The sequence below is a fragment of the Rhinopithecus roxellana genome, chromosome 18, assembly GCF_007565055.1.
Source record: "Rhinopithecus roxellana isolate Shanxi Qingling chromosome 18, ASM756505v1, whole genome shotgun sequence".
In the NCBI taxonomy this organism is placed as follows: domain Eukaryota; kingdom Metazoa; phylum Chordata; class Mammalia; order Primates; family Cercopithecidae; genus Rhinopithecus; species Rhinopithecus roxellana.
This window is the reverse complement of record NC_044566.1, coordinates 73,250,347-73,275,666: the sequence shown is the minus strand read 5'-3', so window position 1 is coordinate 73,275,666 and position 25,320 is coordinate 73,250,347. Positions and strand designations below refer to the sequence as shown.

Genomic DNA, 25,320 nt, shown 5'->3' with positions numbered 1-25,320 from the left:
AGCCACCGCGACCGGCGGTGAAAACGAAACGTATGTCTTATTTTGACTCTGCATCAAGGATAAAGACGGAAAACAAAACGCTGTTTCATCGGGCAGCAGGTCCTATGATAACTTTTTAAAACCTCTTTGGTGGCCATGGCGCATTTTGAGAACGTGATGAACGCTGTAGACCCTTTCCCTCCAAAGAATGGACAGTAGTGCTGTTAAAGAACAGACTGATCGACCGGACGCAATGGCTTACGCCTGTAATCCCAGCACTTTGGGAGGCCGAGGCTGGCGGTTCACGAGGTCAGGGGTTCGTAGACCAGCCTGGTCAACATGGTGAAATCCTGTCTCTACCAAACGTACAAAAAAAAAAAAAAAAAAAAAAAAAAAAAAACCAAAAAAACAGCCAGGTGTGGTGGCGCAAGCCTGTAATCCTAGCTACTCAGGAGGCTGAGGCAGGAGAATTGCTTGAACCCGGGAGGCGGAGGTTGCAGTGAGCTGAGATCGCGCCACCGCGCTCCAGCCTGGGCAACAGAGGGAGACTCCTCTTAGAAAAAAAAAAAAACAACAAGCATAAAAATAGACTGATCATCTGTAGTTTTCGCACTACTAATCACGCCCTCCACTATCTCGTTCGGCAGTCAGGGCCCGCGGGCGAGTCCGGAACACAGTTACCTGCCCCTGTTGCCCACCGGAAGGCAAAGGGAGAGGAACGCGCCGGACCGGAAACGGAAGAGAGCGCAGGGGATGTTTTTGGCATGGGGACCCACTGTTTCAGGTGCGCTGTTGGTTGACTTTGTGTCTCGGCGGTGCTTCCTACAGTCTCGGCGTTTCTACCTCTTCATCCCCGTTCCTGCCACCCGTTGTCCTCTGGAAGCCCGGAGACATCAGCGGCTGCAATTTTGCTACTCGCTGCTCTGCATGGAACGGTCAGGTACCGCAGTTCAGCGCTCTTGGCCCCGCAGGTCCTCGGGCATTCCAGTGCCCCGTCCTGTACATTCAGTTATCTTCCGACTTCCTGGGAACGATATTATTACCTTCTGGGTTTTAGAAGCTATTGCTTTAAATCTGTGAAAAGAAAATTCCCAGAAAGATAAGATGACTTGCCCAAGGTCATAGCGTGCGTGGAAAACATCGGATAGCTCCGATTACAAGCCTGGTCGCTGTGCCTCATTCCTCTTGTCATCAACTCCTGTCAGTTTATCCAAGCTCCAAAAGCGAAGTTGTTTTATCTTTTGCCTCCCAATATTTATTTAATAGTCTCGTTTCTGTTTCCTTCATTCTTTGGTTCATTACTGAAAAACTTTACAGCGTTCCAGTACTGGTTATAAACCCCAAGTAAGAGCCTTGTATCACGGAGCGTGTAGTTACAGCAAGTAGACAGACACTTCAAGGGCTCTGTAGTGAAGTACTTGCTGAGATAGTGTACGGAAGCACAGAATACACTCTTCATCCAACAAGTAATTGCTGGAGGAGCAAATAGGGACACCTAACCATCGCGGGGACGTCTCAGGATATCCTTTCTGGAAGAAAAGTCTGTTGAAATCTGAAGGACCACTGGTTGAAGTTAGCCAGGAAAGAAAAGGTGTTGCGGCATACTTGGTTTTGCTATTTATCCTCCGAGAACTTTATTGTTATGAAAGCCTAATTCCACTGTGTAAATTCCATGCATAACACTCAGAAGCCAGTTGGGTTAAGTACAGTGTTGAAGCAGGTTAGTAGCCGTGAAGATGGGAAGGACCAGCTGAATGGAGGAGAAAAATTGCAGAGGTAGAATTAAGGGGATGTGACATCATGGGATAATGGTAGGGTGGTCACAGAGAGCAAAGATTTCAACTGGCTGTTTTGGAGGATTTAGGGTATCCTTAATGTTAGCAGAAGAATGCAGAGCCGGGGTTGAGAAAGATTTTTACATATGTTATGGTTTTTGGAAAAAAAATATCTGTTTATGTCAGGAGGCATTTTAATATAGAAGTGTGAAAAATGGAAAGTCAGTCTGAAGGGACGTCTTGAATGTCGTTTTGAAGGTGTTGCATTTGAAGTACTGATGAGATGCTGTGAGTGGAAACAAACACAGGTGGGAGGGTAGGTTTATAATTTTGTTATATTAGCGTTACGGAGTTGTATAATACATGATTTTCTTGTAATGTAGATTGCTTTCTGTGGTATGATAGAAGTCTTGAAAGAAAACGTTGTAGTAAAGATTATATGTGAGATTCATTCCCCTGATTACCACCTTTCTGTTAGAATACCTTTAATATTAACTTTATTTATTTATTTTCTTTTTTTGAGATGGATTTTCGCTCTTGTTGCCCAGACTGGAGTGCAATGACACGATCTCGGCTCACCACAATCTCCGCCTCCTTGATTCAAGTGATTCTCCTGCCTCAGCCTCCCAAGTAGCTGGGATTATAGGCATGCCCCAGCTAATTTTGTATTTTTAGTAGAGACGGGGTTTCTCCATGTTGGTCAGGCTGCTCTCCAACTCCCGATCAAAGAATCTGCATTTTAGCAAGGAGCATAGATAATTTCTATGGGCCAGGCACAGTGGCCCATGCCTGTAATACTAGCACTTAGGGAGGCCTAGGTGGGCAGTGGGAGGTCTAGGTGGTCGGATCCCAGGAGTTCCTGGGCAACATGGGGAAACACATCTCTACAAAAAGTTAGTCCGAACTACTCAGGAGGCTAAGGTGGGAGGATCACTGGGGCCTGGGGAGGTCGAGGCTGCAGTGTGCCAAGATCATGCCACTGCACTCTAGCCTGTGTGACAGAGCGAGACCCTATCTCAAAAAAAAATAATTTCTATTCATATTAAAGTTTGAGAAGCAGTGCTGTAGCATATCAGCTTCATAAAAGTAGGGACCATGAAATTCTTATTTACTAATATATAGTGCTCAACACAGGGTAGATATTCACTATGTTTAATGAACTTTAAAATATACCCTCTTACGGAAACTAACACATTCAGAGTTTTTAAAGTTCTTCAGTAATCAAATGCCAAAAGAGGTTTTTAACCCCACAGAATAAAATTGGATATCTGGGTTACTTAGAATTAGGACACCTTTTGCATGAGTCTAATATAGACGCAATCATTTGTGGTGTTCTCTTTCATAAACGTATCTAATGAAGAAAGCAAAAATGACATTTCTAGCCATCGATTCTTCTCTTTTCTGTTCCATTTTAGCTTAGCTTACAAGTGGTTATGGGTTAAGTGGCATATAGCTCATGAGAACGTTGATCAGATTAAACTAACACCCACTCAGTTTTTTTAAAGTAATTTTTTTGATAGAAATTTATTTTTATATTGTTTAATTATAACTTTTTAAAGAGGTCTTATATCATGTTAAGAGCATGGACTCACAGTCAGTCAGATCTGGGTTTGAGAATAATAAATTGTCACTTATTAACCATGTCAGAGTTTTTCTGCTGAACTCTGGGGTAAATGGAAGGAACAGATTTGGGAGCACCAGCACCCCCAGACTTCCCCTGGCCACCCCAAGGAGCAGGTGATCAATATCTCAGCACACCTCTACTTCTTTGTGGCACGCCAGTGTGTCTTAGGCCTTAGTGAGCTGTGAGGTGCATGACCTTGGGTCAGTTACATCTCTGATTTTCAGTTTCCTTATCTGCAAAATGGACCTTAGGGAGTTAATGTGGGTGTGAAAAATGTACATAAAACATTGCACAAGGTGAGGCATGTAGTGTGTGCTAATAAATGGTAAGTTGCTGCTGTTACGGTTTTTAACAATAATTATACAAACAAATGGAAAGGGCTTGAATTGAAAAAAAATTTAGATACTTTTTTTTGCTTTATTAGCCTGCATTGTATTTTTCTTTTTTTTTCTTTAACACATCTTTCCAGGACAAAAAATAATATCCAAAGATATTTTGGCACTAATGGCGCAATCTGTAGCAAGAAAGTTGAGCGGTCTGAACTGTTGAGACTTCCAAGGAGACTTCAGAGGACCAAAACAGTGTAAAGGAAAACAGGAAAAAAGACTTGTTAGACATTATTAAGGGCACGAAAGTTGAATCGAGCACAGTAAATGTACAAACAACAAAGCCACCCAGCAGAAGTCCACTTAAAAGCAACAACTGGCGGGCCTCAAAGAGCTGCAGAACATGCTCCAAAGAAGAGGTAAATTTAACTGTAATTTGAATGTTGTTTGAAACTAATTTTTTTTTCTTTTTTTGAGACAGAGTCTTGCTCTGTCACCCAGGCTACAGTGCAGTGGCGCAGTCTCCACTCACTGCAAGCTCTGCCTCCCGGGTTCACGCCATCCTCCTGCCTCAGCCTCCCAAGTAGCTGGAACTACAGGCGCCCGCCACCACGCCCGGCTAATTTTTTGTATTTTTAGTAGAGACAGGGTTTCACCATGTTAGCCAGGATGGTCTCGATCTCCTGACCTTGTGATCCACCCGCCTCGGCCTTCCGAAGTGCTGGGATTACAGGCATAAGCCACCGCGCCCAACCGTTTGAAACTAATTTTTGAAACTCCAGTAAGCTTTTTCTTTTGGCAAAAAATACTTGTAATACAAGTACTTGGGATATGTTGAATTAATGAAGAATAAATATCAGCTTGTAAACAGGGACTCTAATAATTACTTGAGAAATGCTGTGATTGTATTATATTTAAATAGCAAGAGGATATCTGTACACAATCCAGTGAAAGGAAAAGAAAAGTGATCTCATTGAGAATTCCACACTCTTACATATTTATCGGTGTTATTAACTGCCACTTAATTGCCTCTTTAAGCTGTTAATTAACAATATTATTTACATCTTAATTTGAAGGTAACCTCATGTCTGTAAAGGACTCACTTATTTAAAATTTTCCATTTTAAAGTTTTTTTTCTGGAATGAAGTTTTAGCATGTTGATTCTAACTGCTCTATATGACTTCCTGTGATCAATAACTATCAGTGCTTTCAGCTTTCTTGGCTTCCTCAGAGCACTGTAATTACTTGTGCTTGTCAAAAGGGTATTATATTTAATTCTAAGTGTAATCAGTGATATCTTGGCATTGTGTTGTAGGTTAAATGACAGTATTTTTTTTTAGTGATACATAATGATGTATTTCAGTGATGTCATTAATTCAAGTAGTGAGGTGTGTGGCTTTAGGATACCCATCACTGACTTCTCTTATCAGAACAAACAGATAATACAGGCTTCTGTTTCCCCGAATGATTTAACATTTTAATGGAACCTCTTGGTTTCTACATGGTATCAAAAATACCTCTAGAAAGTATAATTGGGTGGTAGAGTAAGCTAATTCAGACAATCATTACCCGTAATAAGTACTTCCTCCTCCTCCTACTCCTTTAGAAACAAAACAGTTATATAAGTATATGGAAGTAAATAACACACGCAAACATATATAAATACTTATCAAGAATAGCATTTTAAAGGCTCCCAGACCTATTTATGACCCCTGATGCCCTTTATTATAATTTAATTAACTACTACAGAAATGGTAAAGTGAGTTGAATGCTTTGGAAAGGGTCAGTAAAGGTCATGTGAAAAATTTACTTCCAATTAGGCACGAGTGAGACAAATGTACATACACAGGAGCATCATACCCTTAGATTGCTTTGTAAGCTTTCTTACTTTCTTGCTCCACTTTTCCACTTAAACCAAAATTGAAAATATTGCAGGATGGGTGTGATACGTATAAAAGATATGTCTTAGAATCTTTTATCAGTGGTCCTATGTTTCAAAAAGCGGCTTTGGTCCTACATCAAAAGATTGGTGAATGAGGTGCATTTGTTTTGAGTTTTTAGAAGGTGTGTTGTAATTATTTTTGCCTCCCCTTCCCGCTTTTCAAGGACTCCAGGGTGCATGGGATTAGATTAGTCATGATCTTTGCTTAATGAGGCACTGTCATCATAGCTTCATGCACAGCCTGCTTTTCTTTCTTTGTATTGTATATTAAATCCCCATTGATATGGTTACCATGGTTACACTACCTCCCAAACTTAGTGGCATAAAACATTCAATCATTATACTCTCAGATTCTGTGGGTTAGCAATTTGGCTGGAACACAGTGAGGAAGGCCAGTCTGTGCTCTATGATATCTGGGGCCTTAGTTGGAAGACTTAGTAGTCTGAGGCTGGAATCATCTGAAGTTTGCTCAGTCATAGGTCTGGCAGTTGATGCCGCTGTCAGCTGAGACCTTAGCTGAGGGTGTTAGCAGAAACACCTACATGTGGCTTTCTTTGTGGCCTGGGCTTTCTCACCGCATGGTGCTGGGTTCCAGGGTGGATGTTTCAAGAGAAAGTGAGCCAAGAGGAAGTTGTATTTTGTTTCTTTCTTTTTTTTTTTTTTTTTCTTTTTAAGACAGAATCTCACTCTGTCTCCTAGGGAAGGGGAGACAGTGCAGTGGCATGGTCTTGGCTCACTGCTACCTCCACCTCCTGGTTCAAATGTTCAAACAGTTCTCTGCCTCAGCCTCCCGAGTTAGCTGGGATTACAGGTGCCTGCCACCATGCCTGGCTAATTTTTGTTTTTTTTAGTAGTGACAGGGTTTCACCATGTTGGCCAGGCTGGTCTTGAACTCCTGACTTCATTATCCACCTTCCTCAGCCTCCCAAAGTGCTGGGATTACAGGTGTGAGCCACCGAGCCCAGCCAGTTGTATTTTCTCTTTAGTGACCTAGGCTGGTATAAGATTGGACATTACCATGTTTACCCTCTTCCACACTGATTTTCATTTTCCTAGGATATGTGCTTTTACCACAACCACTTCTGAGAAACCATCTTACCAAGGATAAAGTCATTGATAGGAATAGAGCAACATGTGGTTGGCCCTCTCTATGCGTAGGTTCTGCATCTACAGATAACCTCTGATAACATTTTTTGAGAAACACACAGAAAAAAATACCAATTTAAAAATACAGTATAACAACTACTTATGTAGCATTTGTTATGTTAGGTATTACAAGTAATCTAGAGATTATTTAAAAATATTCGTGAGGGGCCTGGAGCAGTGGCTCATGCCTGTCATCCCAGCACTTTGGGAGGCCAAAGTGGGCAGATCGCTTGAGGTTAGGAGCTGAGACCAGCCTGGTCAACCTGGTGAAACCCTATGTCTATCAAAAAAATACAAAAATTAGCTGGGTGTGGGGGCATGTGACTGTAATCCCAGTTACTCAGGAGGCTGAGGTGGGAGAATTGCTTCAACCTGGGAGGCAAACATTGCAGTGAGCTGAGATTGTGCCAGTGCACTCCAGCATGGGCAACAGAGTGAGACCCTATCTCAAAAAAAAAAAAAAAGTTATGAAGGGGAAAAGTATGTATTCATGAAATAGTCTTAATTACAGGATTGAATAGATTGTGAAAAGGTACTTTTTTTTTTGAAATGGAGTTTTGCTCTTTTTTTCGCCCAGGCTGGAGTCCAGTGGTGTGATCTCGGCTTACTACAACTTCCGCCTCCTAGGTTCAAGCGATTTTCCTTCCTCAGCCTCCCGAGTAGCTGGAATTACAGGCGCACTCCACCGTGCCTGGCTAATTTTTTGTATTTTTAGTGGAAACGGGGTTTCACCATTTTGACCAGGCTGGCCTCGAATTCCTGACCTCAGGTGATCCACCCACCTCGGTCTCCCAAAGTACTGGGATTACAGGCGTGAGCCACCACGCAGCCCTAAAAGATACTTTAACAAGTTCTCTTTACATTGTTAAAATCTATGAAGAAAGATCCTTGTATGTAAAAATTATCTTGTTCAATAACACAGGCTGCCTACAGTTTTTATTAATTAGAACATTATAAAGCCAGAGACTGTAACTATGAAGGAAACCATTGTTATGAAATGCATGATTCTAGAAAATGAATATTCACCTATGTTCTGTGCATACTGTGATCAAATACATATGTTAAAATTTGGAAATGAAGTTTACAAGTGGTTTATGAAAGAAATAACATGGAATAAGGTTAAATGGATGTGGAATAAGGTTAAAGCTTTATTTACAGATAACAGTTCTGAAAGTACATTTCATTTTAACTGTTATATTTCCTTTTTTCTTTTTCTTTTTCTTTTTTGGGGGGCGGGGGGACAGAGTGTTGCTCTGTGGCCCACACTGGAGTGTGGTGGAACACTCATCACTCACCACAGCCTCAACCTCCCAGGCTCAAGTGATCCTCCCACTCAGCCTCTCAAGTAGCTGGGACTGTAGGCGCATGCCACCACTCCTGGCTAATTTTTTTTTTCTTTTTGTGGAGATGGGGTTTCGCCATCTTGCCTAGGCTGGTCTTGAACTCCTGGGCTCAAGCAGTCCTCCCTCCTTGGCCTCCCAGAGTGCTGGAATTACAGGCATGAGCCACCATGCTCAACCCCTTTTTTCATTCTTCTATTTTTCTTCCATTCCTATCAGATTTTAGATCTTCCATGTCTCAGTTAAGTCCTTAAAATCTTCAAGAACTGTAGGAATTTGGGAACTTTAATTTACATATTAGGTAATAGATCATAATATAGAAAGCCAGGCATAATAAAATATTAATTTTGAGATGGCAGTTCTCAGTGAGTTTAAAAATGTTGCAAATAGCCAGATATGGTGACAGATGCCTGTAGTCCCAGCTACTCAGGAAGATGATGTGGGAGGATTGCGTGAACCCAGGACTTTGAGGCCAGACTTCATGACATATTGAGATCCCATCTCTTAAAAAAAAAAAAAAAAAGGAAAAAATGTTATATATAATTTACTTTCTTTTTATAATAGAATGTTTTTGTATGAACTGCTCTAATTTATTTAGGAAGCTTTTACAAGCTTTTTCTTATGAAAAATTTAAATCATACTCAGAGAACACAAAATGGTACAGTGAACCCCTTGATACTGTCACCCAGCTTCAACAATGATCAACATTTTGCCATTCTTGTGTTATGTATACCTTCACCCAGTTTCCGTCTCCGACTTGATAATGATTGATGGCTTTTTTTTTTTTTTTCAGGTAAAATTTACATACATTAAAGTGTACAAATCTTAGCTGGAGGACTTTGACAAATGGATAAGCCCATGTGACCCACACACTTAACCAAGACACTGTGTTTCCCATTTTCATCTTCCTGGTCAGTAGCCTTCTGTCCTGAGGCAATTGCTGTTTTGTTTTTTCACCTCAGATTAGTTTTGCCTGTTCTGGCACTTGACAGAAATGGAATCATACAGAATATATTCTGTGTCCAACTTCTTTCACTTGATCTAATGTCTATGAGAGTCATGTTGGCGTGAGCTGAGTACTCTTCCATTGTTTGGATACCTCACAGTTTGTTTTTTCTTTCTAACAACAGACCTTCGATTGGTTCCAGTTTGGTGCTATTATGAGTAAAACTTCCGTGAGCAGGTTAAGCTGCCTTAATATTTGCTTGTAGTATATATTGTTTTTGAAATAGAATAGCATCTAATTGAAAATTCCACTAATTTATAATTTTTGAGGCTGATCCCGCATCCCTCCACGTTAATATATTGTTCTGAGTTTACATTTCAAAGTTTATATAAAACTGGTACCTAATAGTTGAGAATTCCTACTTTTGTCAGAAATTGAATTGAATGATACTTTTTTGATCAACAGAAAATTTTCCCCCCAAAATCATTTTACTTTTCACTAAACTAATGGCATAATAATCAATCTCTTTCTTTCTTTCTCATTTGGTTTTCATTTTCTTTTTCAGAAATGAGCCCCTGAGTCTTGAGTTGGTGGCAGCTGCATCTGCTGCCCTCTTTTGACAAACAAGCCAGAGCTGCTCAGGCAGCTCCATAGCATGAAGAAGAGTGGGGCACAGAGAGATGGAGAGAGACCTAAAATTAGGTAAGTGAATGAAACCATTAGGTCAGTAAATGTTTGTATCTCAAAATAGGCCATTTTCATGTGGCTAGTAAGTAATACATATAATATATACCACATAAGGGAATTTACATATAGAATATACCATGTAAGTGGAATTTTAGCAATTCAAGTTTTTAAAAAACTTACGTCTTAAGTAAGATTATAGTTTTAAGAGACCAATTGAATAGTTACTTTCCTTTTAGGAAATTACAGTTTCTTGTCCATGAAAAAAGAAATGATAAATTCAGTAACGTTATTACAAATAACAGAATAAGATAGCTTTTCTGAGAAAAGTACTTTTTTTTTTTTCAGTTAAATAGCCTGCTGTTTTTATGCATGGTATGGCAATCTTCAGGTCTGTGTTTCCTTCTCTTTTTCCTCTTATTCTTATGTTTAAGCTGACATCTTTCCACTTACTCTCTTCATCTCTCATTGTTTTATACTATGTTAGACTCCTTGCTGCCTACATTGTAGTAAGTGGTAGCACTGCTTCATTTTGGAGAGTGATCTAAATCTGTTGTTCCCAATGAACATGTGTACCAGATGTATTTCAGGAAGTTAAAAGAAATGGCCATGTGTGGTGGCTCATGCCCATAATCCCAGCACTTGGTGAGGCTGAGGTAAGAGGAGCACTTGAGGCCAGGAATTTGAGACCAGTCTGGGCAACAAAACAAGACCGCATCTTTACAAACCATAAAAAAAATTAGCTGGGCATGGTGGCGTGTGCCTGTAGTTCTAGCTACTTTGGGGGCTGAGGCAGGAGGATGGCTTAAGTCCAGAGTTTGAGGCCGCATTGAGTTATGATGGCACCACTGCACTCCAGCCTAGGCGACAGAGTGAGACCCTATCTCTGAAAGAAATTATATTTAAAAGAAAAAGAAAGCCATAGGTATCTGGAATGTCAGTTCAGTGACTCATTTTGTTTGTGTTTGCACAAATACACGGCAGTAAATAAATATATCTATCTCTTGGTTTTAATTTAGTTATTGAATGTAGGTGATAGGTATACAGATACTGATTGTACTTTCATTTTTTCAGAATAATTTTTCGTGTGACACTTTTATGTTTGAAATGAAAATTTCTGAAGAACATCTTTAAAAGATGGAAATAAACAAAAATTGTAATGTTCTGTGTTATGTGAATGTTAATAGATGACTTTTTAAATTTAAACATAACCTTGTACGCTATATAATTAGTGGATAAAAATGAAATAAGAATTAAATGATATCACACTTCTGTTTCAGAAAGTCTGTTACTGTTCTGTAGCTAAGGTTTCTTGGTTTCTTTTTTTTTTTTTTTTTTTTTTTTTTGGGAGACAAAGTTTCACTCTTGTCGCCCAGGCTGGAGTGCAAGGCACAATTTCGGCTCACTGCAACCTCCACCTCCCGGGTTCAAGTGATTCTCCTGCCTCAGCCTCCCGAGTAGCTGGGATTACAGGCACCTGCCACCATGCCCGGCTAATTTTGTACTTTTAGTAGAGACGGGGTTTCTCCATGTTGGCCAGGTTGGTGTTGAACTCCCAACCTCAGGTGATCTGCCTTGGCCTCCCAAAGTGCTGGGATTATAGGCGTGAGGCACTGCGCCCCACAGTAGCTAAGATTTCTAATGCACTTGACCTTTTTATTATTTCAGTTTCAGTAACAAAATATCAGATACGAAAATTGTCAGATGTGCTACAACTAGAGTTAATATTAAGACCAGAGCATCAGACTCAGTTTGACCAAGTCTTTGACAATTATCCTGACCAGGAGAAGACCGCTGATCTTAGAAACAGGTATCAGGCTTTGTAGTCTGCTGTGTTTTGTTTGTGTAGTTAGGTTTTACCTTAACTGTAGATTTACCTTATTGCATGTGTGTATTATTGCTGTTGGATAATGTGAACATTATGAATGCATTTACATCTGTGTTCTTACTCTCTGTATACCACTTCCTAGAGAGGCAACCATGTGCTGAATTTAGCCAGTCCCGCATTTTTCTATACCTTAAGTCAAACTGGGCAATGCTTCCCATCTACCCACAGTGAATAGGGGTCCTTTGATTTAGAATAGGTAGAGCTGACTGAATTCTGAACAAACAAATATTTTGTGAGGAACATTATTTTTCATTTTAAATATAAATGCCTAATACTGTGTATTCATTTACCCTTTATATCTCTGTACATGCTTATCTTTTGTTAAACCTTAGAGAAATGACCCACCATCAGTGAAAAGAAAGAAAGGCGTAGGCCAGGCGTGGTGGCTCACACCTGTAATCCCAGCAATTTAGAGGGCCGAGGCAGGCAGATCACGAGGTTAGGAGTTCAAGACCAGCCTGTCTAACATGGTGAAATCCCGTCTCTACTAAAAATACAAAAATTAGCCAGATGTGGTGGTGAGCGCCTGCAGTCCCAGCTACTCAGGAGACTGAGGCAGGAGAATTGCTTGAATCTGGGAGGCGGAGGTTGCAGTGAGCTAAGATCGTGCCACTGCACCCTATACCTTAAAATGGTAGATTATTTGTGGCCATTTGAAATTACTGATTTGAAGTTCTTGAAGATGCCGAGCCATGTCTTACATAGTTATTTTAGAATCTAAAATTGTTCTGTATTTACATAAAGTTTCTATTCTTTCTCTCCTTTAAACCCTGAAAGTGGTAGTTGCAAAGGAGGAGCCAGATATTTGGCATGGCCTGACAAAAATTAACTTGTCTTTTATTTATTTATTTATTTATTTATTTATTTATTTATTTATTTTTATTGAGACGGAGTCTCGCTCTGTCGCCCAGGCTGGAGTGCAGTGGCCGGATCTCAGCTCACTGCAAGCTCCGCCTCCTGGGTTTACGCCATTCTTCTGCCTCAGCCTCCCGAGTAGCTGGGACTACAGGCACCCGCCACCTCGCCCGGCTAGTTTTTTGTATTTTTAGTAGAGACGGGGTTTCACCATATTAGCCGGGATGGTCTCGATCTCCTGACCTCGTGATCCGCCCGTCTCGGCCTCCCAAAGTGCTGGGATTACAGGCTCGAGCCACCGCGCCCGGCCTATTTATTTATTTTTGAGACAGAGTCTCACTCTGTCGCCCAGGCTGGAGTGCAGTGGCATGATCTCGGCTCTCTATAACTTCTGCCTCCTGGGTTCAAGCAATTCTCCAGTGGAGAAAAGAGGGTAATCAGCTTTACATTCTGTAAAAACAGATAACAAAACCCTCTTAATCCTAAAGGTGCTTTTAAAGTTCATGTATTTATACATGTATGCAAATTGGCTATTAAATTTGGAAGATTTTATTCTAAGAAACCAAATCTTAAGGAGCTAAAGCAAACCTGCTTTGTAAAATATATTAATTCCAGGGCTAAGCAATTTCTGAAAACAGACTGATTTACTGTGCTGCTTAATATTTCCTCAAACCAGAATACAAGCGATGGTGGCAGAGGGAGGAAGTAACTCATACCAGGAAGAACAAACAGCTGCTGGAATATGCTTGTGGTTTAGAGCTTCTTTTAAAAATCCTGTCAGCTGCAAAGAAAGGAAGGACTAATATTTTCCACAATGTCAGTAACATCTTTATGAAGATACTCCTTTTGAATGTGGTACAGAAAGTTGGAAAACACTTAGGCGTGGTATCTGGCATAGTGCCCCTTAGGGAGCACTTCATATACAGACGGTCCGGGGCTTAGGAACCGGTAGGTATGGGGTGGAACCAAAGAATTCGCATTTTAAGAAAAACATCAGCTGGGTGCAATGGCTCACGCCTGTAATCCCACCACTTTGGGAGGCCAAGGAGGGGTGGATCCCTTGAGCCCAGGAGTTGGACACTAGACAGGGAAACATGGTGAAAACCCCTTTCTACAAAAAATACACACATCTATTAGCCAGGTATGGTGCAGGCCTGTGGTTTGACTCAGAATTTTTTGACTTTATGATGGTTCCAAAGGCGATGCACATTCAGCAGAAAGCGAACTTTGAGCCCCCATACAACTATCCTGTTTTTCATGTTTAGGACATTGTTCCCGTAAATTACATGAGGTATTCAACCCTCTATAATAAAAAATAATTTGTGTTAGATGATTTTGCTCAAATGTAGGTTAATGTAAGTCTTCTGAGTACATTTAAGGTAGGTTAGTCTAAGCTCTGATGCTTAGTAGGTTAGGTGTATTGAAGGCATTTTGACTTACGATAATTTCCCCTCCCAATAAATCCATTGTAAGTCAAGAAGCACCTGTAGAGGTCTACCTTTACCAGTTTCAACTGTGACAAATTTAATGGAACCTGTATTGCTTTTAAATTGGAGAGCAGCAGCAGGTCTGAAATAAATACTGCAGTTAGCTTTGTGTTCTTCACTATTTATTGAACAGTTCAGAGGGCAAGGAAGCAAAGAGAAGCGCTCTTGAGTGTGTCTTTGCTTGCCAGCTCCTGGCCTTCCTTTATTTTTCTCTCGTTTTTTCTGTTCTCTTCTCTTTTTGTTGACCCTGTCTCAAAAAAAATAAAAAATAAAAAAATAAAAATATCCCTTGGGAATACGTAGTATTTGTGTATGGAAAACCTCAATGCCTTTCTTGCTACGTGTAGGATAAAGTCCAGAATCCTTAGCTTACCGTTCAAATTTCTCCATCAAACTGGGTTCCTAGGCCAACTATTTCAGAGTTAATGTTGTTCTTGTTTTTTTGTTTGTTTGTTTTTGTTTGTTTGTTTTGAGATATTGTCTCGCTCTGTTACCCAGTCTGGAGTGCAGTGGCACAATCTTTGCTCACAGCAACTGTCACCTCCCAGGGCTCAAGCAGTCCTCTCATTTCAGCCTCCCGAGTTGCTGGGACCACAGGCCTGCACCATACCTGGCTAATAGATGTGTGTATTTTTTGTAGAAAGGGGTTTTCACCATGTTTCCCTGTCTAGTGTCCAACTCCTGGGCTCAAGGGATCCACCCCTCCTTGGCCTCCCAAAGTGGTGGGATTACAGGCATGAGCCATTGCACCCAGCTGATGTTTTTCTTAAAATGTGAATTCTTTGGTTCCACCCCATACCTACTGAATTTGTATCTCATGGGAAAGCTGTACAGTTTGTATTTTTAGCTAGTATTGTTTATTTCTTGCTACTCAGAGTGGTCCCAAATTAGCATCAGCATCACTGGAAACATTTTAGAAAAACTAGAACTCCAGACCCTGCTCCAGACCTAATGGATCAGAATAATATAGACATTCAAGTTTGAAAAGCACTAGGTAATCTTAATGTACACTTGGAAGTTTAAGAATAACTGGTCTGGCCCCAACCTATCATTTTAAGTTTGTCCCTCAATGTTGCTCTACATTTATTCATTTAACCAACATGTATTGGGTAAGGTATCAAGGATGGCTCCACATAATCATGGAACTTGTAGTACAAAGTTGACAGAATGTAATGTCTGCCCTCCAGAGACACACTGAGGTTAACCAGTGAAGTTGCTTACTGCTGCGTGTGACCAGCCAGTGACTCTCACCATCCATTTAAACAAAAGGGATCAGTATTTTGGGCACACCCATAACCCATTCATAGTACATTAGTTGGGGAGCTCTCCCTTATGTCCTGGTATTTCTTAAGATTCCATTCTTGGCTCTCTTCCCACTGCACATGCTCCTTTGAGAATCTCATCTACTTTCATGGCTCAGTCACATCTGATATCCACATCCAATCAATCATGCAGCCCAGGTAATTTACCTCCTCAAAAGCTTTTAATGTGTCATTCATCTTCATGTTTCTACCTTAGTTTAAGTTACCATTTCTTACCAGGAATATGCAAACTTCTGAACAGGGTTTACAAGGACCAGCATGATCTGTCCCTATATTACGTCTTAACTCTCTATAGCCCTAACATAATCTAGTCATCAACTCCTGAATAGGACATGGCTCTCAGTACTTGGCCTCTCCACACCAAATCATTGACTCAAGATTGTTTATTAAGGAAGGACCTGTGATGCTATTGTCACTGTCCTTAACCTGTAAACTTGCTGCCTTCCTCACTTTCCATTTATTTTTTTATTTTTTTATTTTTTTTTTGAGACGGAGTCTTGCTCTGTCACCCGGGCTGGAGTGTAGTGACCGGATCTCAGCTCACTGCAAGCTCCGCCTCCCGGGTTTCCACCATTCTCCTGCCTCAGCCTCCCGAGTAGCTGGGACTACAGGCGCCCGCCACCTCGCCCGGCTAGTTTTTTGTATTTTTTAGTAGAGACGGGGTTTCACCGTGTTAGCCAGGATGGTCTCGATCTCCTGACCTCGTGATCCGCCCGTCTCGGCCTCCCAAAGTGCTGGGATTACAGGCTTGAGCCACCGCGCCCGGCCCTCACTTTCCATTTATTCTTTAACCCTCTGTAGTATTGCATTTGACTTATTACCCTGAAGTTGTTGTTGTAAAAGTCACTAAGAGTAACCAATTTCCATATTGCTGAATCCCATCCTTCCTTCTCTTCCTGGACCTCTTGATCAATTGATAACCTTTCATAACTCACTTTTCTTCTAAACCCTCTATTGCCTTCAGTTTTGCCCAATCTGAAGTGCCCAACTCTCCTATCCTCCTGCTTCTGTAATATTTTCCCCCTTTTACCATGTAAAAAATAATTTCCTAATGTTCCCTTTGTGTTGCTCCAGAGACTTTTTCAAAGATTAGAGTTCTCCCAAGTTTTGTCTAAAGGTCACTGTTCTTATTCTCTGTTTTCAACTTGTCCGCTTCCAATCTGTTCTCCCCAATGCAACAGGAGTGTCGGTCTAATTATGTCAAGCCTTCAGTGGTTTTTTTAGTCTTTTCAGATGGAGTTGAGGCCCTATGTGGTCTCACCTCTTCTTTATTTCACCAGCCTTATGATCAAATTCTACACTCCCAGACATAATAGCAATTAGAATAAGAATGCTTTCAATTGCAAGAAGCAAACAGAAAAACCTAACTGAAAATTATTAAATAATACAAAACAAAAAGTCAGGAGTTTGGAGGTTTCTGGGTTGGTTAACTCAGGAGCTCAGTGGTAACACTAGGAATCAGTTTTCTCCATCCTTCTGCTTTCACTTTCCTTGGGATATTGGTTTGGTCTTCCAGGATGGCTATTGCTAATGGTAGCTGCAGTAATTTATTCTGTGTTTCTGTTTATCAATAAGGAGACCTTTCCCAGAATCCCTGAGCAGATATCTCATGCATGGCCTAATTGGCTAGATTAGTTATATACCCCTTCGTAAACCATATTGTTGGCCATAATGGCCAATGGGGGGTTGGGGATCCCAACAGTGTGGGTTGTGGGATTACCACAAATGACTTAGTCATGTGCTGGAGAAACAAAATTGGGGCTCCACAGCAAGGAAGAAGGGAGGAGGACCGAAGTATCCTACTGTTAGGTATACTTGTCCTTCCTGTACATACAGTGAAAAATGTTCATGCCCATATGAAAAATGTATTTGTTTCCCAAAGAGAATCAACCAGAATCTCATCCAGATACTCTATCCAGCTTCATGTCTAAGATCTCTGGTGGAATACACAGGCTGCTTTTTCAACTGGTGGCTGTGGCTCTCTGGTGTTCTGTCCTCAACAGCCACATCTAATATGAGCACTGGGAAGAAGACTCTTTCTAAGGCTGCTCAGCTTTAGAGTACATTTCTTGATTGTGTGACCTTGGTGTCCTGTCTCAGAGTCAGTAGTTTCCTAGCCCGAAACAGTTGTGTCTCTGCCCTCCATCCTGCCTTTTCCAGGATGCTGTAATGTAATGGTGTAACTGGCCACCACCACTGTAATGGTGGTGGCCAGTTACACACCATTCCAGGTCTGTTTGGTAGTACTCCACTTCCAAATACCACATTGTATGTCAGTTTGGATTTTTAGTCATAAGCAACAGAGATGGATTCTGGTTTTCGGCATAAGATAAATTGTATTAGAAGAATATTGTGCTGCTCGCAGAATGGCCAAAAGGACTAGAGAATCAGCATCAGTCTCAGCCACACGGCTGGGAATAAATCCTGGAACTATACTGCATAACTGGTTGGGTGAGGAGATTGTAGCCGCTGTTGCCAAGCCCTGACACACTGTGCTTTGTAATACTATCTGCTGCTTTGGGAATTTAATCTTGACACATGTGCTACTGCATCTGGAGAGGATACACTAAGGTCCTTCCTTGATTTATTGTTGTTAACTAGCTACCAATTTTAAAGTATGTGCAAGTTCAACTTAAGTCGTGTGGCATTTTCAGCTTTTATAGAGGGAGACTGGCTCAGTGGGAAGACTCAAGGAATTCCCCAAACATAAGAAAGAGCTGAATTCTAAATAACCCAAAAGAAAGACCTACTTAAGGACAAATCCAGGTTTTGTGGGGCCAAAATTTACACAATTTGGTGGGGTTGTGGGAGTGGGGAGCGGATTTATTTAGGAAAAATACATACAAAATTATATTAACAAATTAGATAGAGGGTTTGAAGGGGCTTTTGCAAATAAACATCCCTGAAGCTGTATTTCCCAAATCACTGTGCTAGCTCTGCTTTCCAGCCCACTCTGCTCAGCAGTTTATCTCATGCTAGTTAACTCCTATATGTTCTTCAGGCTTCAGCTGAGACATTACTTCCTCTGAGCTTTCAGAATCTTCTGACTTCTCTCACAGAACCCTTTACTCTCTCCCATTTAGACATATATGACACTGCAATAACTGCCTGTTGATATGTGTGATTCCAATACTAGATTATTAAGCACCAAGATTGCAGTCATTTTAGTATCCCTAATACCTCACATAATATCTATACATAGTAGGGATTCAATATTTATTAAGTGAAAAAACTAAATTTTCTTCTTGCCTTTTTCTTTTTTCTTTTTTGACACAGGGTCTCGCTATGTTGCCCAGGTTGGAGTGCAGTGGCATAGTAACAGCTCACTGCAGCCTCGATCTGGGCTCAAGCAATCCTCCCACCTCAGCCTCAGGAGTAGTTGGGACTACAGGCGTGCACCACCACATCTGGCTAATGTATTTTGTAGAGACAGTGTTTTACCGTATTGCCCAGGCTGGTCTCGAACTCCTGGACTCAAGGGATGCTCCTGCTTTGGCCTCCCAAAGTGATGGGGTTACAGGTGTGAGCCACTATGCCTGGCCTCCTTGTGCTAGTGTTCTCATGTTGCTTACCACCATCCATATGCTTATGACTATCAACTCTTATCTACAGCTCTAAATGTGTTTTAAAAAATAGCTTTAGGCCAGGCGTGGTGGCTCACGCCTGTAATACCACCACTTTGGGAGGTTGAGGTGGATGGATCACGAGGTCAGGAGATTGAGACCATCCTGGCTACGGTGAAACCCCATCTCTATTAAAAACACAAAAAATTAGCTGGGCGTGGTGGTGGGTGCCTATAGTCCCAGCTACTTGGGAGACTGAGGCAGGAGAATGGCGTGAACCAGGGAGGTGAGCTTGCGGTGAGCTGAGATCTCACCACTGCACTCCAGCCTGGGCGACAGAGTGAGACTCCGTCTCAAAAAAAAAAAAAAAAGCTTATAGGGCTATAATTGACATAAAACAAACCACACACATTATTTAAAGTGTACATTTTGAAGTGTTACATATGTATACACTCGTAAAATCATCACCATAATCAAGATAGTGAACATACCTATTACCCCAATATGTTTCCTAATGCCCCTTTTATTCTTAAAATCCCACCCTGCTCTCCAACCCCCACCCCCACTCAGTAAACTACTGATCTGTTGTCTGTCATACAGATGAGTTTTAAAATTTTTCAGGATTTTATATAAATGGAATCATACAAAGTGTACTATTTTTGTCTGGTTTCTTTCACTTAGCATAATTTTGAGATTCATCCATGTTGTAGTGTGTAGCAATACTTCATTCCTTTTATTGCTGAGCAGTATTCCATTGTGTGGCTATACTGGCTATACTACTGTTGTTTTTTGTTTGTTTGTTTGTTTTGAGACGGAGTCTCGTTCTGTCCCTCAGGCATGATCCTGGCTCACTGCAACCTCCGCCTCCTGGGTTCATGCGATTCTCCTGCCTCAGCCTCCTGAGTAGCTGGGACTATAGGTGCACGCCACATTTTTTTGTATTTTTAGATGAGACAGAGTTGACTGGACTAGTCTCGAACTCCTGATCTCGGGTGATCCACCTGCCTCGGCCTTCCAAAGTGTGGGATTACAGGCATGAGTCACTGCGCCCAGCCAGCTGTACTACTGTTTATCCATTCACCTGTTGATAAACATTTGGGTTGTTTCCAGTTTTCAACTGTTAACCACTAAAACTGCTATAAATAGACATTCCTGTACAAACATTGCATGAACATGTTATTTCGTATCTCTTGGGTGCTAATTGTGTAGCAGTGGTCTAAGTCATTTTATGGTTGTGCCTTTTTACATTCCTACCAGTGGTGTATGAGTCTTCCGGTTGCTCTACATCCTTGCCAGCATGGTCATTCTTTCTTATTTTAGCCATTTAAATGGGTGTGTAGTGGTATATGGTTGTGGTTTTAATTTCTATTTCCCTATTGACTTACAGTTTCTAAGTTTTGAGAGATCTTCATATATTCTGGATGCAGACTCTTCATCAGAGATGTGATTGCAAATATTTTCATAGTGTAGAATCTCTTAAATTTTGGTGAAGTCTAATTTACAAATTTCTTCTTTTATGGATCATGCTTTTGGTGTGCTAAGAAATCTTTGTCTAACCCAAGATCACAAAGATTTTCTTCTTCTAGAAGTTTTATAGGAGTTGTAGCCCCATAATCCATTTTGAGTGAATTGTACATGGTGCAAGATATACATTGAAACTCACTTTTTGGCACATGTATATCCAATCTGTTGTAAAGTCTCTCCTTTTCAACTCTTTTTTTCTCCACTGAATTACCTTTGGACCTGTGTTAAAAATCAGTTGTCTACATATGGTTTGGGTCTGTTTATGGATTCTCTGTTGCATTAATCTGTCAATCTTTGCGCCAATACCACAAGGTTGACAAGTCTTGAAATCAAGTAATGTTATCTCTCCAACTTTGTTATTTTTCAAAGCTGATTTGGCTATTCTAAGTCCTTTGCATTTTCATTTGAATTTTTTCCCCCATTTGAATTTTAGAATCAGTTTGTCAGCTTCTAAAAGGGAAAAGCTTTGGGATTGTTAAATGTATTTTATTTTAGAGATGGGGTCTCTATTGTCTAGGCTGGTCTTGAACTCCTTGCCTCCAAGCGATTCTCCTGTCTCAGCCCCAACAAGAGCTGAGATTAGGCATGAGCCACCATGCCCAACTAGGGATTTTGATTAGGATCATGTTGAGTCTATAGGTCAATCTTGGAAGAACTGAGATCTCAACAGTATTGAGTCTTCTTGACTCATGAATTTGGAGGAGCTCTCCATTTGTTAGTTTTCTTTAATTTCTCTCGGCAATGTTGTTGTTTTTTTTTCTTTTTCTTTTTTTTGAGACAGAGTCTTGCTCCATTGCCCAGGCTGAAGTGCAATGGCCTTATATTGGCTAACTGCAACCTCCGCCTCCCAGGTTCAAGCAATTCTTCTGCCTCAGCCTCCCAAGTAGGTGGAATTTCAAGCACCCGCCACCACAACCAGCTAATTTGTTTTGTGTTTTTAGTAGAGATAGGGTTTTGCCATGTTGGCCAGCCTGGTCTCAAACTCCTGACCTCAGGTGATCCACCCACCTCGGCCTCCCAAAGTGCGAGGATTATAGACGTGAGCCACCGTGCCTGGCTGCAATATTTTTTAGTTTTCAGTGCACATCTTGCATATATTTTGTCAGATTTTTTTCAGTATTTAATATTTTGATGTTACTATAAATGTCATGGCTTTTAGCATTTTAAATTTTGATTATTACTGAGTTTGTTTTAAATCTTTTTTCTATTGAAGTATAAACTTTGTAAAGTGCACAAATCTTTTTAAAATTTTCTTTTTTTAAAAAAAACTTCTCTTTGGGAAAGCTTTATTGTGAAAAAGACACAAATAAGAGATTTTGTTAGATTCAATTTGAAATTATCAAGTATTATACACTTAAGGATGGCTTCAATGTTAGACTGGGAAGGTTTTCTCTCTTAAATGAAAAGGATCCTTTTCCTAGGAAGATGTTAAGTAATACAGTATAGATTACTATTTTTACTCTTCAGTTTGAAGATGAATTCTCCTTCAATAAATGCCCACTTAATCCAGCATGGTTACTCCTCCCTTTCTTTAAATTACCAAAGCTAAGTACATTGGCATATTTAGTTATGTCATTTGCATATGAAAACTTTTTTTTTTTTAACTTTTTTTTGAGAGCAGTCTTTTGTCTCCCAGGCTTAAGTGCAATGGCTGGATCTCAGCTCACTGCAACCTCTGCTGCCTGGGTTCAAATGATTCTCCTGCCTTTGCTTCCCAAGTAGCTGGGATTAAGGCACCTGCCACCATGGCCCCACTAATATTTGTATTTTTTAGTAGAGACGGGGTTTCACCAAGTTGGCCAGGCTGGTCTCGAACTCCTGACCTCAGGTGATCTGCCTGCCTCGGCCTCCCAAAGTGCTGGGATTACAGGCATGAGGCACCATGCCCAGCCGAAAACATTTTATTAATAACTTCTTAAGCATTTGTCTCTCCTTCCTCCCAAGATTTCAATAAACTGATGCCAAGAATTTATGGAGAAAATTATAAAAACTTTGCTAAAAGATAGATATGAATAACCGAATGAAGCAAGCAATTACGTTCATGGATTGGAAGAGGCAATACAAGGGAAAGATATCATTTCTCCGCAAATGAATCTGCAAAATCAAAGTGAACAATTTGTTGTTGTTGTTAAGAGACGCACACTATTATGTAGGCTGGAGTGCAGTAACACGGTAAGAGTCTCAACCTCCTGGTCTCAAGTGATCCTCCTACTTCAGCCTCTCAAGTAGCTGAGGCACGTACAACCATCCTTGGCTAATGCTTTTTATTTATTTTTTGTAGAGACGAGATCTCACCACCTTGCCCGGGCTGGTCTTGAACTCCTGGGCTCAAGTGATTTTTCTGCCTTGGCTTCCCAAAGTATTGGGATTATAGGCATGAGCATGTACCCGGGTGCCTGCATAAATCTTGTGCATAACTTGATAAAATTTTATGTTTGAATACACTGCTGTGATTACCAGCCAGATCAAGATATGTAACATTTCCTGCATCCAAGAAGATTTCTTCATGCTCCTTTTCCCCACCCTCCCTGACAACCAGGAGGTTCCCTTATGATACCTCTCATCTAAGTGGAATCAATCATGATGTACTCTGTCTGGCTTTTTTTTTTTACCACAACTTATGTATATAAAGTTCATCCATATCGTTGTGTGTAGTAGTCGTTCATTGTTAACTCATTGCTATGTAATATTTTTTCTCCTATTTAAGGACATTTAGATTATTTCCAGTTTTTGCTACCTTGGGTAATGCTGCAATGAATATTCTTCTACATGATCATAAATAATAAATACTCTTGGGTATATGCCCAGTGGTAGAATTATTGGGTTATGGTCTATGTATAACTAGCTTTAGTAGAGTGTCTGACATAGTTTGGGTATGTGTCCCCATCCAAATCACATGTCAAATTGTAATCCCCAGTGTCGGAGGTGGGGCCTGGTGGGAGGTAACTGGATCATAGGGGTGGGTTTCTCATGAATGGTTACGTACCACCTCCCTTGGTACTATCCTCGCAACAGTGAATTCTTGTGAGATCTGGTTGTTTAAAAATGTGTACCTCCCCCCACCCTACTTGCTCCTGCCATGTAAGATGGCTGCTCTACCTTTGCCTTCTGCCTTGATTGGAAGCTTCCTGAGGTCTCTGCAAAAGTAGAAGCTGCTATGCTTCTTGTGCAGTCTGCAGAACCAAGAGCCAATTAAACATTTTTTCTTTATAAATTACCTAGTCTCAGGTATTTCTTTATAGCAATGCAAGAACAGACATACAGTACCACAGTTTTCCAAAAGGATTAAACTCTCACCAACAATATATGAAAGATATAGTTGCTGCATATCCTTGTCAATGCTTGGTATTGGAAGTCCTTTTAATTTAAGCCATTCTGGTGGTAGTTTTGGTATCTCATTGATTTCAATGTCCATAATATATGGAACTTCTTCTCATGTTGGGTCTATAGGTCAGTCTTGGAATTCACCCTTTCAGAGGCCATACATTTATGTGTATTGGTGCATGGCAGAGGCTGGTGTACACACATTAGTGCAGAGCCATAACTGGGGCATACCTGAGACTAACCCTATGGTCTAAGAAGAACCTATGTTTGGAGTCCTGGGCTAAGGAATCCAGGAGTAGCCAACCCAGAGATTCACTCCTTATCTATGAAGGACATCCACATCCCTGGCCCATATCTTAGGCTGTACAGGAAATCAAGGCCCTTTGTTTTTGGGTTCAATGGAGGTTGCTAGAAGGAGGGTGCTAAGTGAAAATCGTATACAGATTATATGCTTTTTACAAATAGTAGCAGTTCTCCAGGCCAGCCCATCACCACTGGACCACCCTTGTATGTAAGTCCTCAATAAACCTTGTCTCCTTCACTGGCTCTGCCTCTCTTCTTACAGTGCCATCCCAATTGGAGTCAGTGGGTCCAGAAGAACAATTGGCCATTTAGATAACATCTGAAAATTAACCAGTGTAATTCACAGTAACATTAAAAAATACAAATGAACATTTAAATAAAGGCAGAAAAAGCACTTGATATTCAATGCTTTCCTCCTGATGTTACGACCAAGACAAGGAAGTCCATTATCACTATTTTTACTCAATAGTGGAAATACTAGCCAGCAACAAAAGGCAAAAATAAATACAAATAAAAGGTATAAAGGTTACAGAGAAGTTAAACCATCTTTATTCGTGGATTGCAAGATTTTGATCGCAGAAATTCCGAAAGAATCTAGAGTATTACAAGTAACAAGGGAACTTAGCAAGATGCTTGAATATAAGATCAGTATGTAAAAATCAATATTGTTTATTCTTACAACGAGCAGAATATAGTCAAAATGCCATTTAACAATAAATCTAATGAAAGATATGTATGATCTCTATACTGCAATCTATCCAAGCACAGCTGCATTATTAAAGAGCACTTAAATAAATGGTGGGGTAGAATGATACTCATGGATTGAAGGACTTAATGTTAAGATACTAGTTTTCCCCAAACAGATCTATAGATTCAATGCAAGTCCAGTAAAAATCCCATTTTTTTTTAACCTAATTCCAAAATTCACCTAGAAATACAAAGGTCGTAGGATAAGCCAAAGCAATCTTGGGAGAATAAGTTACAGGACTTAAAGATTTATTATAAAACTACATTAAGTTAACACAGTTTGGTACTGGTATAAAGTTAGACAAAGACTACTCCCTCTCGCTCCTCAATCTGCCCCCATCCCTGGAACGTACTGGCAGCTTTCTCCATCCGATCTGCAAGCGTAAAGAGCGTTGAGGAAGGGCTGACCGACAGGCGTGGGAAACAAAGCGGCACTGAGATAACTTCAGGCCACCTTCCTCCCGTCAGTACCTTCGGATGGAAAAGGTTTCCCTTCTTGGTCTGGGAAGCCCACTAAGAAGAAATCCTGGGCTGTGGCGTTCTGG

The 25,320-nt window shown here is 40.7% G+C and overlaps 1 long non-coding RNA gene across 6 annotated transcripts; it reads left to right on the top strand.

Moving 5' to 3' along the window:
- Positions 1-787: 787 nt before the first annotated feature.
- LOC104672462 lies at positions 788-23,524 on the top strand. Of its 6 annotated transcripts, XR_004054727.1 has the most exons (7): positions 797-919; positions 1,297-1,570; positions 3,848-4,123; positions 8,926-9,043; positions 9,644-9,780; positions 11,431-11,572; positions 22,346-23,524. It is a non-coding gene; the product is annotated as an uncharacterized LOC104672462 (long non-coding RNA). The 6 variants fall into 6 exon arrangements; XR_004054723.1 differs by lacking the exon at positions 1,297-1,570 and having other exon boundaries at positions 788-919; XR_004054724.1 differs by lacking the exons at positions 1,297-1,570; positions 22,346-23,524 and adding an exon at positions 19,713-19,767 and having other exon boundaries at positions 788-919.
- The last annotated feature ends 1,796 nt before the right edge of the window (positions 23,525-25,320 follow it).